The sequence below is a fragment of the Heliangelus exortis genome, chromosome 3, assembly GCF_036169615.1.
Source record: "Heliangelus exortis chromosome 3, bHelExo1.hap1, whole genome shotgun sequence".
Classification (NCBI taxonomy): Eukaryota; Metazoa; Chordata; class Aves; order Apodiformes; family Trochilidae; genus Heliangelus; species Heliangelus exortis.
Genome location: NC_092424.1, coordinates 78242132 through 78259739, shown reverse-complemented (window position 1 = coordinate 78259739; position 17608 = coordinate 78242132). Strand labels below are relative to the sequence as shown.

General features: G+C 44.5%; 1 protein-coding gene and 1 long non-coding RNA gene across 8 annotated transcripts in view; one reads left to right on the top strand and one right to left on the bottom strand.

The window, feature by feature from the left end:
- The window catches only part of BACH2 (BTB domain and CNC homolog 2), a 193388-nt gene extending 179492 nt beyond the window's left edge, over positions 1–13896 (bottom strand). For 3 of the 7 annotated variants that reach the window (XM_071741323.1, XM_071741320.1, XM_071741322.1), the window contains exons 1-2: positions 13215–13895; positions 1344–1492 (exon numbers count right to left, since the gene is read on the bottom strand). The gene's annotated coding sequence lies outside the window, so the exon portion shown is untranslated. Of the gene's footprint in view, positions 1–1343; positions 1493–13214 lie in introns of all 7 variants that reach the window. The other 4 variants (XM_071741325.1, XM_071741326.1, XM_071741321.1 and 1 more) reach the window with 2 other exon arrangements.
- A 294-nt stretch (positions 13897–14190) lies between these two features.
- LOC139794977 (uncharacterized) lies at positions 14191–15371 on the top strand. Its single transcript, XR_011725337.1, has 2 exons — positions 14191–14601; positions 14950–15371. It is a non-coding gene; the product is annotated as an uncharacterized lncRNA (long non-coding RNA).
- Positions 15372–17608: the final 2237 nt, after the last annotated feature.

Genomic DNA, 17608 nt, shown 5'->3' with positions numbered 1-17608 from the left:
CCGCAAAGCATGCACGCAGCCATTGGCTTATATGTGAAAATCTATACATGGAGCACCAGCATTGAGACTTTCTGCCATGATTAATCTACTTTGCAGGCAGCCAGACTTTTTTCTTTTCTCTTTTTATTTTTTTTCAATTTAAAAAGCAAACCAGAAAAGCAACTGAAGGAATGAGAATGACCTCTCCGTCTCATTCAAGTCCTTTCCCTTTCTCTCCTCCCCACACACACGTACCCAGTGCTGGAAAAAGGCTGTAAGCAGGGTTACCAATAGTGCATCCTGGGTATTGGGAGCTGTGGTTTTGAGATTAAATACTCAAAGTCATTTCACTCTTTTGACCAGAATTTTCCATAAGCAACTGAACACAAGTTAGGAAAATTTAAAAGTAAAACAAAAAAATAGAAGAAATGAGAAATGTCTGAATTCCCTCTCATGCTCAGATACATCAGTATGGTTGACGGTTGAGACCACTTCTCTACCTTCTCTACAGTAAGCTAAAATTAAGGAAAAGCAGCCACACACCAAGTGCTACCAAGTGCCTGAGAGAAGATGCCAGGCCACTGGGGACACCAGGACCTGGTTCCAGGTTCACAGCTGCAAGAAGAGCACGCTGTCTCTGCCACATTTAAGTATGTTTCAATTGGTATCTTATCATCAGTTCTTAGACCTTTAAAAAAAAAAAAAAAAATTCCTCTCCCTCCCCAAAAAAAACCAACTAGCAGCCACAGAAAAAGTTTTACCACTGTAAACCCAAAATGAAAAAGGAGTAGAAGGGAACAAGTGGTGTTCAGGGATGGGAAAGGTGTAGGATCTCTGTCATTAGGAAAGCAACTCACTTTCCAAGGGTCTTTTAGAAACTCTTGGGTGCTTAGCATGTTCTGCAACAATAATTTTTCCTTCCTTAAGCTGTTTCCAGCTGGCCAATGTGCTGGGGGAGGAACCCAAGGGGAAGGGGGGGAAGGAGTGAAAAATAAAAACAAACACTGAAGAGCTCTTTGCAAACTGTCTCACCCAGGCAATCATTTCAACTTGTGGTTTCATTAACTGAGTGAGCAGCACACCTGCAGAGTGAGTTGGGGTGGGAGACACCCCCCTATAAATACCTAGGAGAACCCTTGCCTGGCTGTGCCTCCTCAGCACTGCACTGTGCAGAGGACAATACCAGTGCGTCACTCAGTGTGGGAATGTCCTCAGCTTTAAAATCAGGGAACAAATTGAAGGTGGGCAGGGGAAAAAAAACAAAAAAAACAAAAAATAAACTGGAGAAAAAAAAATTAAAATTTCCTCACATAAAAATGCCCTGAATACAATTTCAACGTTGCAACAGTCAACACTTCCCTTACCTGGGTTTTAACAATAACAAGGTCTCAGGTGCCTGGTCGTCTCTCCTTCACCCCACAATCTCTTAACATGACAAAGAAAGCAGCTGTGCCAGGTGTGAGACCAAGTATGGCCATAAATACTGCAGCCTCCTCTGCCCCATCCAGGTGACCTGAAACCCAAAAGTGCCAAACCAGCAATTAGGTAATTTCCCTGCACAGTGCTGGGAAAGGCAGGTGCCCATCTTCTCCAGCATCAGTTCAGCTGAAAATCTGTTGCCTGCTCAATACCTGGAGCAAAAGGCTGGAAGCAAAGGCACTCCTCACCATTTTGGTTTACTCATAATCCAAGAAAACGGCAGCAATTCTCACCTCTGGATGGATTACTTCATAAAAAAAACCCAACACAAACCAAAAAAAAAAAAAAAAAAGCCAAACCAACTTCAGGCAGTGAAGCAGCCATTGCTGGAGTCACACACAGAGAGCACACTGAAGCAACGAGGCAATCTTTTTTATAATGATCAACATTCAGCTCAACAGCTGAAACTAAGATGTAATCAAAAAGTAATTTTTGAAATATGATCGTTGCAATTGGTGTAAAGAGGAAAGTACATTAAGCAACACTGCTGATGTGGGAAAAGCTGCCGGTAAATCTCAAAGGCTGGTGTTTAAATAAGCATCCCCAGTATGGCTGTTTGTCCAAAGCTTAACCAAACTATTCAAACTTGATGGTGTGCAGCCAAATTGCGAGGAAAAACCTTTCAGAAGCCATAATTCTTCACACAACAACATAGCTAACAGGAAATTTCAGGTATTTACATGGACTGGAACTGGATTCTAGGAATGAGGAACTGGATCTTCTCCTACCTTTTCCTCAAGATCAAATGATTTTATTATTCTGACAACAGCTTTGACCCTGTTATGCTGCAGCATGAGGTGGCCACCAGCTGCCTCCAGACCCTACAAGCAGCAGCTATTCCTTCCCATCCCCTGGCTTTTGTGTTGCCTGTTTACAGAACTGGGGCACGGGGGGCACCCTCAAACCATCTGCACCACAGGATGGTGACAGAGATGGTGACTTTTCTGCAAGAAATGCTAGGGAGGATGACAGGTGCCTGGAGAAGGAAGAAGGAAAATGTTGGGCCAAGAGAACTGGTGCCCATGTTTACCACCCTCACATCACCCTATTCACCCACACCCACCCACAAAGACACCCTCCCCACAGCACTCATGATTCTCCTGCACACTGAATTCCTCTGCTGCTGAGCATGGCATTCAGCCCTTTCATGTTATGTTAGAGCAGCCCGTAAAGACTTTGGTCCTATGAAGTTCTCCACTGACATTACTGACTTTGTTACTCTTTACACTCCTCCCGTTTCCATATGAAAAAAGAAAGTATTTTTTAAAATTCTCAAGTGATTCAAACAAGTACTGTGTTCCTCTTCAGAAATGACTGGCATCACCTTGAGATCAAAATATCCCATTGCTAAAGGAAGGCTTTAGAGCTTCAAGTTCTACAGAGATAACACTTCAACAGCACCCTTTTTTTTTTTTTTTTTTCCCCCCACCAAAACGAATCATGAAAAACACCAGAAATATTTGCAGCAGGGAGCCAGTACCAATTTCCAGCCTTCCGTGAAAGCTATTTTCACTAAATTAGTCTTGATAACATCACAATTTGTTGAGGTGGGGAACAATATAAATTAACAAAATCATCGCAGTCTGGGGAAGGAGAGAGAAAAATAAGGAGGCAATATTTAGTCGCTGAAAGTAGGAGTTGTGAAGAAAAACAAGAAGCATTACACTGATTAAGTAATGCATGGGTTGGTGTAGAACAGAACTCAGGCATTATGTTTGCAACTTCGTGTTTTGCTTTAATAACTGGGGCTAGACAAAACAATTGGACTGTAGCTGTACTGCACTGCCTGCCAGACCTTACTTGCTTTGATCTTAGAGAATGGTAAAAATTTCGAAGAGAAAGTTTGGAGATCATTTGAATGATGCTCACAGCTTTTTAAGCTTGGAATTTGGTGGTTAGTGCATTAAGCATTACTCACTTTCTGAACAAAGTGGAAAGTTAACACAAATTGGCAGATGACTAACTGTCCAAGAAACAGATTACTGAATGAATCACTGACTCTACTTTTAGTCTAATAATAAAACAAATGAAGAGGAACAAGAAGGAGAAAAAGACAAACAAAAAAATTTCCTTGCTGAGTGCTTATATTTGCACTGGCTGTGAACTTCCAGCTATGACAAACTACACAATGATTTTATAATTTACCACAAGTTTTACATTGGGGTTAACTCACTGACATACCTCACAATATTTCACACCATCAATTACTTTGGATTTCTTTAAAAGGAATTCTGCACGACACTTTTGTTCAGTGTAGTGTACATATTATATTTAGTAACAGTTACAGGAATAAATGAAAGTATTGGAAATTCAGTTAAATCACTGAGTGGAGTCAGAAGCATTTGGCAGGTTCAACAGAGAGAAGTGCCTCAGGCACAGCAGGTACCTGAAGTTGACCTTCAGTAAAATTTGACACTTTGATTTTTGTTAGTCAAGTTTTGGCCCTGAGTTTGCCTAAACTCATGGAAACACAGGAGAACGGCAGCATCCCTGTCCCCCTTCCAAAGAAGAGCTGACCAGCTCCAGCAGCCACACAGGGTGAAGCTACATGTGATGGCTTGAGCTAATCTGGGATTGCCACTCAGCAAAAGCCCCAACTGCTGCCCCCACTCCCCCTGCTTTAGCTCTCTGCTGCTCTTCAGACCTGACACATCAAAACATCAAGAAAATTAAGCAGGGCTAAGAAAATGGTGAATTACATACACCAGCTTGGTAGGTGAATCAGCTCAGAGCTGAGCACAACCACTGGTTTTCACCTAGAAGCACAAGGGGTTACCCTTGAATTCACCCTCTGGTTTTGAAGGATAAGTTTAGACTCCCTCCTTCACCTGAGCAAATTGAAGTAGGTTTGATCATCTGCTGAACCTGTTACTCAACACCCCAAAGTACACACACCTGCCACAGTGATAAAAGGTTGCAAGGAAGACCTGAGGGTCTAGGGTTGCAGCCACCAGGTTCAAAAAAAAGTCTGCTCATCCCCTCAGCTATAATTCAGGTTTAAAATTTAAATTTATGAGTCCTCATCACAGCTGGGAGATAGGTAACACAATCAAGTCATATCAGGCAAGGCAAAACCAGAATCAGGTGGGTATAACAAGTCATTTGTATATTTGCAAAAGCTAGTATTTTTGCATTTTGTTAATGTAGAAGACTTGTTAGAGAAAAACAGAACTCAGTCAAGCATTTATTTCAATTGTCTGTTGCAAACACAAGCCAAAATTAAATGGCCCAAACTCCTCAAGCCCTAGCAGCAAGTTCTTACTGCCAAGTTACAGGTTAAGCCAGGCACAAGCTGCTCATTATTTTCTGCAGTACCACTGCATTTCAAAAACAAGACAAGAGTGACCTTCAGGAGATGGGGCTTGATGCTGTGATGGTCATTGCACTTTGAGGGCCAGGTGTCCAGTGTTCTGCTCTAGGTCTTGTTAACAAAGTTTGGTTTAATTTGATCCCTTACCCAAGGCTTTGCCAGACCCTGCAATAAAGTCATCCAGCAGAAAACCAACCCTACACATACAATGATTAATCTTCTGCCAATTTAGGTCTCAGGGGTAGCCCACTGTGGGATAAGACAGGTGCCAGAGCAAGCACAAGGGAAGGAGATATGGTACAGAGCAGAATCACAATCTACAAACTCAGTAACAACACAGTCTGTTGCCCTTCACAGGTCCAGCCCTCAGTGATTTTAGGCACAAGTCCCATTTCCAAGTCAGCAGAGCTCAGAAGATTTAGATATGTTTTTCATTTGTCATGACCCAACTCTCAACACTTCTGATGGCAAAATTTTCTAAAGACAAGTTGAAATCAGAGTGCTGAATCTGCTTGAACTCTGAATAACCACTGGCAGCATATTTTGCAGTCCTTACCAATTATTCTTCTGTGAACTCCAGTAACAACTGTCAATAAACAAATGCCCTAAACTGAAAGTTGGCCTTTTCTTCTATACGGGTCTGAAAATAGTTAAATCTTTCTTATTGTTGCCATGTAACAAACAACTGGATTTTTGCATGTTTCAATGTTACATCTCCACAGGCTTCTGCGCCTCTATTTTTAGTGCCCCTCTGTCAGTCAGAAGCTACAAGACAAAGATTCACCATCACAGTCTGGTTATACAAGAAACTAACAAACACATCTGAGGCATTCCAGTGCAACCCAAATTAACTACATAAGTATATTTAAATATGTATTGGTAAAAGATGCTCACTGACACTGAGGGTGCTGGGAAAGATTTCCTGAGGATCTTCACTAAATGGCTTTTGTAAAGAGCATGTTTTGCTTTTAAAATAGTATAATAAGAAACAAAGAACCATCACATCCTTACAAAGAGTAACTTAGTAGTATAAATATTGCAATAACAGAGAAAGTAAACATGGAGGTTTCATAAATGTTGAAATTTTCACTCTAACACAGAATAAAAGACTAGTTTTGCCTCATTTACTGTCTTTAAATCTTATAACAACACAGCTTGAAAGCAGGCAGCAACATAATAGATTAATGCAGCAGATCAGAAGACACTGATTGGACTACCATTAAAAGTAGCATACCTTGCATAGAAGAATCAAAATTTCATTTGCTATAATAGCGTGGAGGGCATGCTCTGCTTACATGAAAACAAAATAACCTCACATTCTACAAAGTTCAAAGAAAATGCAGTATGCTCTAAGAGTTGCTTCGCTGCACTGAACACAGGGCAGTCTTTACAATAAAAACTTCAGTCTCAGAGGTAAACAGATAAAAGGATACCAGCACTTTTGAAAACTACTACTTTAATTAAAATTAAAAAAAAAAAAAAAACAAAAAACAAAGAGTGAATTTAATAGATCACTTTTTGATTTGCTTTTTTTTCAGTATTGCTTTCAGTAATGGAAGATGTGTGTTTCCTCCTAGGTAATGACAGACACATCCTGTAGTTATCATTTATTCTTCAACTCCTATTTTCTGTTTACTTTCCTCTCCGGATCCTGTGACCCCAGCTCAAACAGCAACACAGGTCACTCAGCATATCTTACTCCCCTCTCTACCAGAGTGGAAAAGAGGGGAAGAACAGCAGCTCAGCAAGAGGAGGTAGTGTGCCAAGTCTTCCCCCACTCGACACAAATAGATTCTATTTTCCAGATGCACATCTCTGAAATCGAGGGTAAGCATCAGCAATGCTCACTGCAATTAAACACAAAACACTGAGGACACAGGGGAGGGGAAGATTTCAGCACTGCAAGCAATGGTATGATTAGGTTGGGGGTTTTTTTCATTTTTTTTTTCGGATTGTTTGGGGTTTTTTTTTGTTTCTTTGTTTTTGAGGGTACAAGATTGCACAGCCAATCAATAAGGCTTCCATAAGTTAAAAATAAATAAATAAATAAGCTCAAAGTAATATTTTCCAACCTTTCACTAAGAGCAGGGGCCAAAACCACACATTTTAAAGGTCTTCCACAGTTTTATTATTAGAAGTAGAAACCCTACTGATACTGATGAGTCATTTGTATTGGCGGAAACCAAGAATACCCATTTTCTTCATGTGTTACAAAGCTCTCACTGTGGTTTTCTATTCATTACTGGTCGAAGTGGTTGACTATAAACAGAACAAGAGACAAGAACTCACCTTATTGTTTTTAAAGCCTGTTTTATACCAGCTGATTTTGTTTATCACACTTAGAGACTGCATATTTTCCACCCCATTCCCCAACGAGAATTAAAAACGCACAAAAGATTACAACGAACCTAAACTCCAGGGCAGTAAATCCAGAACTGCAGATGGATAATTTACTTTGTTTATGCATAAGCTTTTGTGATCGAGTAAGGAATGAAAAAGAAAGCAGGCAAGAAACAAACAAACAAACAAAACCAAAAAAAACCTCACAAAGATCAGTTAAAATTAACCAGTCAGAAGAACAAAATTTTTAGAATCACAGATTCTTATGAGTAATCACAGTTGAGTCTGTAAATAAAGAAGCAGTTGTACAAGAGTGTGAGTTTTCATCTTCATGCAAATGAAGGAATCCTTTCACACCAACAAGCAGTGTTACAGCCACACAAGAGATAAAAAACAGATCAAGGTATAGCCAAATACTGAAAATTAAAGATAGCTATACCCAAGTTAAATCAGAATTCCTTGCTGGCTTTAAAGAAGATTTCTGCCATAAAAAGGAGTGGAGAGTAGTAAAGTTGGTAAAGAAAAATACAATTCATACACTGGACTTGCTGTATCCGAACTGGGAACAATGCTCAGGGGGATCCTTTCATTCACAAACACAAAAAGCCCAAAACAAACAAAACCCCAAATGTTTAGTGCCATTGAACATCCGTAGCACCTAAACACACTTTGAGCACAACCTTTGCAGCAGCAGCAGCGCGGTGGATTTCTACTTGACACAAGGCACCTAGCAGAACAGCAACCCGGCAAAGCAGCTGTATAGTTTTAATATTACCGGGGAAGAAAACCACAGCAAAACAGTGACCGGAGAACTGAAAATAACCTTTGAACAACAGGCTCGGCACTGACGATCTCTCTCTCTCTGCCTGCGCCTCCTATTGTGGATGGTTTATAGCGTAGCTCCAAGCTGCACCAGACACGTGAGTCAGCAAGAGCAGCTTGTAGGAAACTGCTGACATCTTCAATTGCTCTCCCATACACTGAACACACCTACCCACCAAATAAAATAATAATAATAATAAAAAAAAAAAACAACAAAGCCCAGGCTGCATGCAAATCGGGGTAAAAGAACATCTCCACACCTACAGTTCCTGTTTTCCTACTTCAGGTTTAACTTTTAACGCCATTGCTAATAAAGAAAGAAAGAAACAAACAACAACAAAAAAACGAACCAACCCTCAGTGGATGTCAGCTATAATAAGCAGCTATGATTAAGTCTCAAGGGTCATTTTGTTTATTTAAAAAGACATAACTGCTTTTCCTCTTTTTTTTTTTTTAAAAAAAAAAAAAAAAAAAAAAAAAAAAAAAAAAAAAACCAAAATTGCTGCTCCTCTGCACCTCAGAAGCCCTGTATGGTGAAAAGCAGCAAGCAGTTCCTGTTTTTCTCAGTGGAGAGACTCTTTTTGAACCTATGCACCAAAACCCTTCTACCCATCACAGACTGGCTGACTGTTCTCAAAGCTCAGGAGGAAAAAAAGTAAGCTTCCATTTCAACTCCTGCTAGGGGTAAACTAGAAAATCCTAGGTTTTTTCATTCATGACAGCTTTTCAGGCATCTGTTCCATTTACACAATAGCAGAGAGAGTTATCTGTCAAGCTGTATGCAAATCACAGGTCTTGGGAATAAATCCGGGAGGATCTGACCTTTTTAGGTCACCGTTCAGACTAGAAAGAAGAAAACGGGGTACCTCGGGTCCTTGCACCTCTCATCGCTACACCCACCACCACCTCCTTCTCTTGTTCCTTTGAGACACCGAATCTCCAGTGTCCCACCTTGCTCTGAGGACAGGTTTGCACCCAGGAGATGGAAACAGCAAAGCTGGGGCAGGGACAGAGGAGACTGGGGAGGGGGCATGCAGGGAGGGGGCTGCACGCCTGGCAACCCTTCCTTCCCCCCCCACCACACACACACACACACCAGGAGCTGCAGTTCAGCCCTTCCACCTCCTCCTCCTCCCCCCCGCATTAGGAGGTTTTTGCAAGCAACCTGTTCAAGCCAAAGGGAGTCACGTCTGTTGATCTGCTGAGATGCCAGTGCAGCGCAGCTGGTGTTCTTCAGGTTGTTGCTGTGGCTCCTTCTGCATAAAGATCAATAAATTCAAGCAGAGGAGTCTTCCGAGCCCAATTTTTTGACAGAGCGAAGTTCTGCCGTAAGTGTAAACATTTAGCAGAAAGGTTTTTCCGAACTTATTCCCTTGTTCCTTTTCATTTACTTGTTCTCGACGTGTGGTTGCTCTTTGATCAATACCATTAGTTCTAGTAAGTCAGGAGCTTCGAGTCCATCACCGGCCACTGAGGCATTTGTATGCATTCCACTGCTTGCCTGCATTAAAATTGTAATTCATAGTCCAAGAGAGGCACAATAAGTAGCGCTCTTTTCATTCCACTATAAAGACGTTTCTGCCTAACTAAAAAGCAACAGTAACACATTGCAACTCAGCTGGCTACATTCATGCATTTTACATCTTCTTGATGCAAGCTTCAAATGAATGCATAATATTCAGGCAGCTGCTAAGGTTAATGTCTGAATTTAAAGGAATGATGACCACTTTTTGTTAAAAGCTGAATACACGTTTTCAGCGCTATTCTGCAAAACCTTAGGGAGCTCCTGGGGGTAGAAATTATCTGTCCATTCAGCTTCTACAACAAATTTATTTAGGCACCCCCTCAAATATCAGTAAAGAACTGCAAGTATCAGACAGACTGACCCTCTGCCACCTTCTCTTCAAGAACTTGCAGTCAGTTGAAACACTGAGAGCAGAAGGACTATCTCAGACTTAAGAAAACTTCAACTTTAAATCCAAATCTTCTTCAACACATTTACAGAATGACTGGTACATTTCCCTTAACACAGTTCAACCCAGAAATCACTAATATACAACCATCACACTCAAAATCAGATGAGCTGGAAATTCAGAGCCAGAGGTGATAGACGGAAGCGCACACACCTTCAAACACTTATCTGCTAAACACTACAGGTATGTTCATGCAACTTGTAAACTGAGAAGCCATTCAGAGAGCATTCCTTGGAGTAAAAAAGCACGTACACTTTGATTTGAATATATAAAGTATGTTCATACTACCTAAATCAAAATCTCAAGAGACTCTGTTCACATCACACAATAAATGCTATTCAATTTACACCATTTTGTGACATAAAAGTGTCATTACTACCAAAATTATTATTTCACATACATTAACGTTACACATCTCATCTTTCAGCTTACTGCCATAAACATCTCTTAGCTACTCAGAGAAGCTTCCTCTTTATCTGTGTGTATGTGAAGTCCCAAGCAAAAAAGAGTGTCACCAGCACACAATGAGAAAACAGCTCTTACTCCTCTTGGATTTTTAAAATTAAAAAATAAATAAAAAAATAAAAAAAAAAGGGGGGGGGGAGAGGGGGCAGGAATTGCTGGTGCCTTTTTTTGGGGGGGGGTTGTTTAGTGTTTTTTTTTCATGACTGGTGATATTTTCAGAGAAAACTAAGGAAAATAACGGGCAATCACACTGCAGCCTACTTTAAACAAAAATAGCTGTTGCATTTCAGAACAAAAATTCAAACAATGGAAGTTTTAAAATGAGCAAAGGCAAGCAACATCTGACACATATTCCACACTACACACGGTTTTATTTTCAGCTCTCTTTGTCATTAATTACGTGCACACAGAAAGAGATAGGCAAGATTGCTATGCAGTACAGGGCTTTTCTTAAACTCATTAATTTCAATGAGTCTCTGAGGCTTTCTACAATGTCAAAGATTTACCAGAATCCACTTGTATTAGAAGCACCATGTCAATTCCTATTTATTGGGATCTGGAATGTTATTTTCAGCTAGCAACTCGGGTGCAATCTCTAACTTTTCTTCACGCCCAACACAGAAGCGTGAACAGCCAATGTTTTCTTGCTGCAAAATGAACGACAAAACGCAAAGAGGAAGGAGAGGAGGCTGTCCCACCTACACCAGTGGCACATCCTTCCAGTGTGCATGATGTTAATACCAACCCATGTTTGAGATGTGCCTCCAGGTCAGGAAAAAGACCAGGAATACCTGACCTAGCACTGCTTTCCAGTGAGAGGTATCTGGGCATAAACAATCGCTGATGATTAACCAGTTGGGATCTGTCAGCATGTGCTTGAGCTGTGCACCTCCTGTGTGCACCTTCCCCATCTAATTCTTATAATTTTTAAGAGTTTTAAATAAATTTAGTTGTTAAAGCACAAACCACACAGCAGAGCTGGCCAGAACTCCCCAGAAATGCACACTGCTTCTGTGAAGCATTTCTGCAAAAAATAAAAACCAAAAAAACACCAACACCAAAAAAACCCAAAAAACCCCCTCAAAATCTTTTGACAACTGCCCTGCCTACAAAATCACTAGAGACCTTTTTTGCCCACTTGATAGCTCAATGCACTGGTGTCCATTTGTCAGAATGGTCTATCCAGTATTACAGAGCAAACTAGCAGGAAAACTAGACCTATGATCCTAGGTTTTCAGTCCCCTACTTTTCCAATTAGTCACGGCTTCCTTCCATTTCTTGCAGGGCACCTTCAGAACAGCCTTTGAAGCTGGAGAGTCAAATGTGAAAAACGACGCTGAAAGCCCAGGTTCAATACACCACGGGGAAGTACGATGCCGATTCATTTCGCTGCACAAGTGCCCAGATCCCAGTGACAGGGGGCAGGTGGGTGGATACAAAAGGCAACGCAGGCTTTTAAAAGAACAAACCCACAGCTGAAGTGGAATTTTATTTCTATCTGCCAGAGGTAAAGACTCCTAAACCACCGTTTGACTCCTAGACCACCGTTTTCAGTCTGTTGCTACAGCAGCCCCACAGACAACAGCTTAACGCACAACCTTATCATTTTATTCTGTCCGTCTCATCAAACGCAATTATCTCAAATTTCATTATTTACATACCTGAAGAAGTCAATTTACCCAAGCACCACCACCCTCTTCGAACTGCAGAACATTGTACAGCAGAATCTCAGACAATTCCCAGCTTGCAAAAAGCCAACTTGTTTCTAGTCCAAGCCCCAGAACACCAAATTAAAAAATGCACAAGTTTAGCGACAGTTCGAAAGTCTTTGAAAACGGGCTTTCAGCACCGACACGGCTTCAAGTAGAGCAAACAGCAACACTGTAATTTCCCAGTCTTTCCAACATCCTAAAGAGTAATTCTAATAAGATGTCATCCCTGCCTTAAGTTTATTATCAAAGAAGGGAGAGGGAGAGGGGGGGGGAGGGAAACAACAAAAAAACAGGGTTTACTCCTGGGGCTTCAGCAACAAGGGCACAATGATCTCACGATAACTGAAGCGTTTTAAAGCAAGACACCCCGCCGCATTACAAAAATAGCCTGCTCCACAAAAGGAGCGGCATGATTTCACACTTAGCGTCTTTCATGACAGCCAAGCGTCTTCGCCGCGCACTGCCTTGCCTACACGCTACGTTTTAATGATCCAAGAAACTGTTATCGGAGTTCACATCTCTCTCTCCAAACCTACAAACCCGGGGTTGGAAGGGAAGAAGGGGGCGGGAGGGGGGGCACGGAGGGGCCGTCGCACGCCGGGGGATAAAGGGAGAGAAGTGCGGGTGGGGTGTGCGGCGCGGTGCCCGCTTGCCCCGAGCGGCTGCAGGTGGCCGCGGTGGCGGTGCCGAGCCGGGGGCCGGTACCGGGCCGGCGCTAAGAGGAGGGGGCTGCCGACCCAGCGCGCTGTGCGGAGTGGTGCGCGGTGGGTGTGGGGTACAGGGACACGGACACACACGGACACACACACAGAGGCACGCTTGGTCGCCGGCCGCGCTCTCCCCGTTACGCAACGCGCGTGTTTCCCACTTTAAGGAATAAGCAATAAGCACTCCTGTAAAAGCCCGCGGCCGCTCCGGGGGCGGGGGTGCAGCCCTCCGCCTAACCCCGCGCAACAGCTGCTCAGGAAGGAGTAAGAGGGAAAACACCACGTTGCCCACCCCCCCACCCCTCCCACCCTGACTCAAACCTCCCGTCCAGCCTCCCCCCAAACTTCGCCCCCCTTCTCCCGCCCTCTCCCTCTTTCCCCGGCGGGGCTGCCGGTAGCCGCGGAACAGTCGCACTGTGGCACTCACCTCGCCTCCGCGCAACTTTCGGGGGTCGCCCCTCTCGCTGCAGCCTGAGGGCGTGTGAGGGGATGGGGGGGGAGAGGTCGTGGGGCGGGGTGGAGCGGGCCTGGGGCGGGAATGGGGGGGGTAGGGGGGTGAGGAAGACTGTTATGGCTGAGGAGGTTTGGGGAGGGGGGGGGTTGGTCTTGTTGTTGCTGCTGCTGTTGTTTCGGAAATTCTTATTAATATTTCTGTGCGGTCAGAAACCTGCTCCCTCCCCCCCCCAAAGGAAAAAAAAAAAAAAAAAACCCGACCCAGACGCTCATCACATGGCGATTGCTTTGAACCAGCTGCTTCCAGAGCCAAAGTCTTGCGGAGAAAAATAAAGGGGGAAGGGAGGGAGGGAGAGAGGGAGGGAGGGTGAGAGGGGGCTGGCAGGGGGGCCGGAGGAGGAGAGAAAGCCGCAGCGGTGGGAGGGAGGGAGGCGGGAGAGGGGGGGAAGGGGAGGGGGAGGGGAGGTGGGGAAGCGGCACCGCAGCGGCTGTGTCTCTGCCGGAGCGGCACCCGGGGCCGGCGGCGGTGGCAGCCTGGCGGAGGAGGGACGGCGGCACTCGCGCTGCTGCCGCGGCCGCTGCTGCCCGGCTCTGCCGCCCGCGCCCGCCGCCGCCTTCTCCCGCGCCCCGGCCCAGCGCCGCCCCCGCCCCCCTCAATCGCTACATTGTTGACATTCGCAGGCTGACATCATCCTCCCCGCCCCGCCGCCCGCTCCATTCACAATAACGCTACGCCAACGGCGCAGCGCCCCTTCCCTCGCCTCTCCCGGCCCCTACGCACAGAAAGCGGCGTACGACCGCTCCGCGAATAGCGGCGCCGCTGACAATTCCGACCGCCGCGCCCCGCCCCCGGCTCCGGCGCCGCCGTGGGGTGCGCATGCGCAGGGCGGGCTGGCTCCCTCCCGCTCTTCCCAGGGGCGTGTACGTGTGCGTGCGTGTGTGTGTGTGTATGCGTGTGTACGAGTGTGTGCACGAATGTGTGTGAATGTACGTGTGTGTGTGTGCATGACTGTGTGCACGTCTGTGTGTGAGTGTACGTGCGTGTGTGTACGTGTGTGCACGTGTTAGTGTGTGTGCGTGCGTGCGTATGTGTACGCGTGAGCAGGTACGTGTGTGTGTGTGCGTGTGTGTTTGTGTGTACGTGTGTGTGTGTGTGTGTGTGCCCGGTGCCCGCGGCCGCGGGGGTCTCTGGGAGCCGTAGTCCGCCGCCAGGGGCCGCTGGGGCGGCGAGCGGGCCCGGCGGCCGCCATGGCAGCGAGGGGTGGTGGTGGCGGAGGTCCCAGCAGGCCCACCGGCCCGGTTCGGCCCGGTCCTGCCAGCGATGGAGAGGGGGGCGTGCGCCATGCGCCGGGGACACAGACGTAGGGGAGGACGGGGCTCGCCACGGCGAGTTGCCCAGGGGCGGCTGCGGGCAGGGTGTGAAGGGCTGGGTAAAAATAAACAAGACACACGCACCCCCGGTCATCCCTCGCTGGCTGCCGAGCCTCTGCCATGGTCTTGGTGGTGTTTCATGTGCTGTGCCCGTGGGGAAACCTCATTCTACTTCTGCTGCCGACCGCAAGCGTCCAGCAGTCAGTCAGTCAGTCAGTCTGTCAGTCAGTCGTGAGTCAGCCCTGGCGAACATCACAGGAATAGATAAATAAGTGCTCCCTAGACTAAAAACAAAACCCCACCGCGGGCTTGTTCCTTGCAAGGTGCTTGTTTTCCAGCCCGAGGCTTCTAGCCGTGGTTCCTTCTGCCAAGGGGAAAGCCGGGATCCCTGCAGACCATCCCGGTGCCTGGAGCCAGCGCTTCCGAGCAAAGACACCAAATGTCACCGGGCTTGAAACGCAACTGGGGGAACCGGGAAATGAACGAACTGCGCTCTGCCAGCCCGAGTTGTTCAAGCCAGGCCGGGACAGAAAAACATAAAGATGAAAGACAGCTGATAAAAAGGAAAGTTGGAAAATAAATGATTCACAATGGGAGCCATGGGTGAGATTATCTCTGGAGACATCTCTAATTAAAGGGCGTTGGATAACTAGAGGGTTATATTTTCCTGGGTCAGTGGTCTTGAAAAAGAAATTGCAGTTGCAGTAAATGTCAATAAAGAATGATGGTGACCTACTGTTAACAAAAGCACGTTCAGTAATTAACATGTGCATGTTTGTTATTTTTTCTGTGTTTATGCTAGGGTTGTTGGGAGGTTTTTTTGTACATTTTCATCCTCTGTGGCCCCCTTTCGCTGTAGACAGACGATACATAGTGTTTTTTTTATCTTAGAGAGGAGCGATTTCTGTGAAGTTATTTCACTGGTGTCTTCTGAAATTGCAGCAACTCCATCAGGCTGCCTGCGTTTTTGGAGTCTACCGAACTACAGAAAACTGTACAAATACTGTGTGCCAACACTAAATCAACTCCTTGAATTCAACGACAAATATGCTGTCACTTATCAGAAGCACAGTTCTCCCCTGGCTTGCATTTTGCACGGTTGTCTGCTTGTGTAAAGTGAAAAGTATCTCAGTCCGGTAGCATTTTGCCCCTGCTTTTCCTGCAGAACAGCACCCTGCTGGAGAATTTGACTCACAATCTTTACTCCCCCTTCCCCAGCAATGTTCATATAAAGCCTTGCTCACAAGTGCCATTTAGGTTCTGGTTCTGCAGACACATATGGTGTTCAGCACATGAAAAGTCTCACAGTGCGTAAGGGGACTTGCCGTGTGTTTAAATGCTAGCAGGACTCAGTCTCCTTGTTGCCTTGTTTTTCCTAGAGGTACAAAAAAAAAAAAAAAAAAAAAGTATTGGCGTGAAAGATAAAAATACTATATTGAGAAGGATGGAGAGATAAAAATAAGCCTTGCAGCATTTGTAATGCTTTAGTTAGCACGCTACTTGCCCATTATGCCACTGCATTCAAAGCGTACCCATTGTGTTATTTACAACACACTACAGGAGATTCAGCTCCAGGTAGTCAAAGCTGGCCAAATAGAAACCTCAACAAAGTGCTCCATAGCCCACGTTACTGAAAGGCACAATAATTGCCATTTATCTTACTGGTTGGCATTTTAAAACGAATGTTACTATTTGGCTTAAAGGAAGTGTAGAGTGTGAATGCCTGCTTTGGATTTTATTTTTCTGTTTGCCTTGTGATAAAATTTGCAGTGACTCCTGTGTGTACCAGACCAAGCTTGTGCAGGACAGAGATTGCACAGAGTGACAGAAGCTAGAGCCAAGCAGGGATTTGGAACACAGGCTTTTTGTAAACAGAATCACAGAATCAGCTGGGCTGGAAAGGACCTCTGAGATCATCAAGTCCAACCCTTGACCCACTTCAGCCATGGTTACGAGACCATGGCACTGAGTGCCACATCAGTCTCTTCTTAAAAACCTCAGGGACAGAGAATCCACCACATCCCTAAGCAGCCCATTCCAATGCCTGATCACCCTCTCTGTAAAGAATTTCTTCCTAAATTTCTTCCTAAAAACTCACCAGGCACCTCTATGCAGCTTTTGGTACCCAAATACTGTTAATAATTTTGTTACCAATTCATAATAGAAGACAGAGTTAAGATTCCTGTCTATAATTTATATGGTGATTTTATTATGGTCGTTATATCTCTCTGTAGCACTAGAAAAATGAGGGGAAGCTGACAGAGTTCATTTTCAAAGACAGAAGGAATATTATACTAACCCAATAAAACCTAGTGTTTAAAAATGCTGTTTTCATATCATGTAATTTACATTCTAATGCACTGGCTTCCCAGTTCATTCCCAAGCTGTTTATATTCCAGCAACAAATCCAGTATGATCCTGTTTCCATTGCAATCAATTATCTCCACACCTTGATTTTTGTATTGGCAACTATTTCTGGACCATTTTTCTTGAAGTACAGCCAAGCATATATTCCAGACCAATGTGAATTACCTGAAGAGATGATCTCTCAAAATGATCCACAATTTGTCAAGCAGTGACAACAATATAAGGTAATAGTAAATGTAAAAGTGTACGATTTAGAAGTTATCCTGTGAATACTGCAGGGATAACCAGCCATGAATGCTGCAATGCTATCCTCAGGAAAAGACTACATCCACACATCCAGCAGCTGGCATTAACTCAACTCGATGAACAAATTTCCTGGTTACATGTTACCTTCTCTAACATCTTAATTAGGTGGTTTCTCCACACTGCTGTGATTTTATCCCTCTCAAGAGGACTGCCTGGTTGACCTACTTTTCAGTGTTTTCTTTATAGATAACACAAAACTTTACCGAATATCTGAATTATGGAGATCTATTTGATTCATATTTCATATGTAAATTTAAAAGATTTTAAATGGAATCCAGTATTGTAAGACATGTCCCAATATCCCTTTCTGAGGTCTCATTTGCA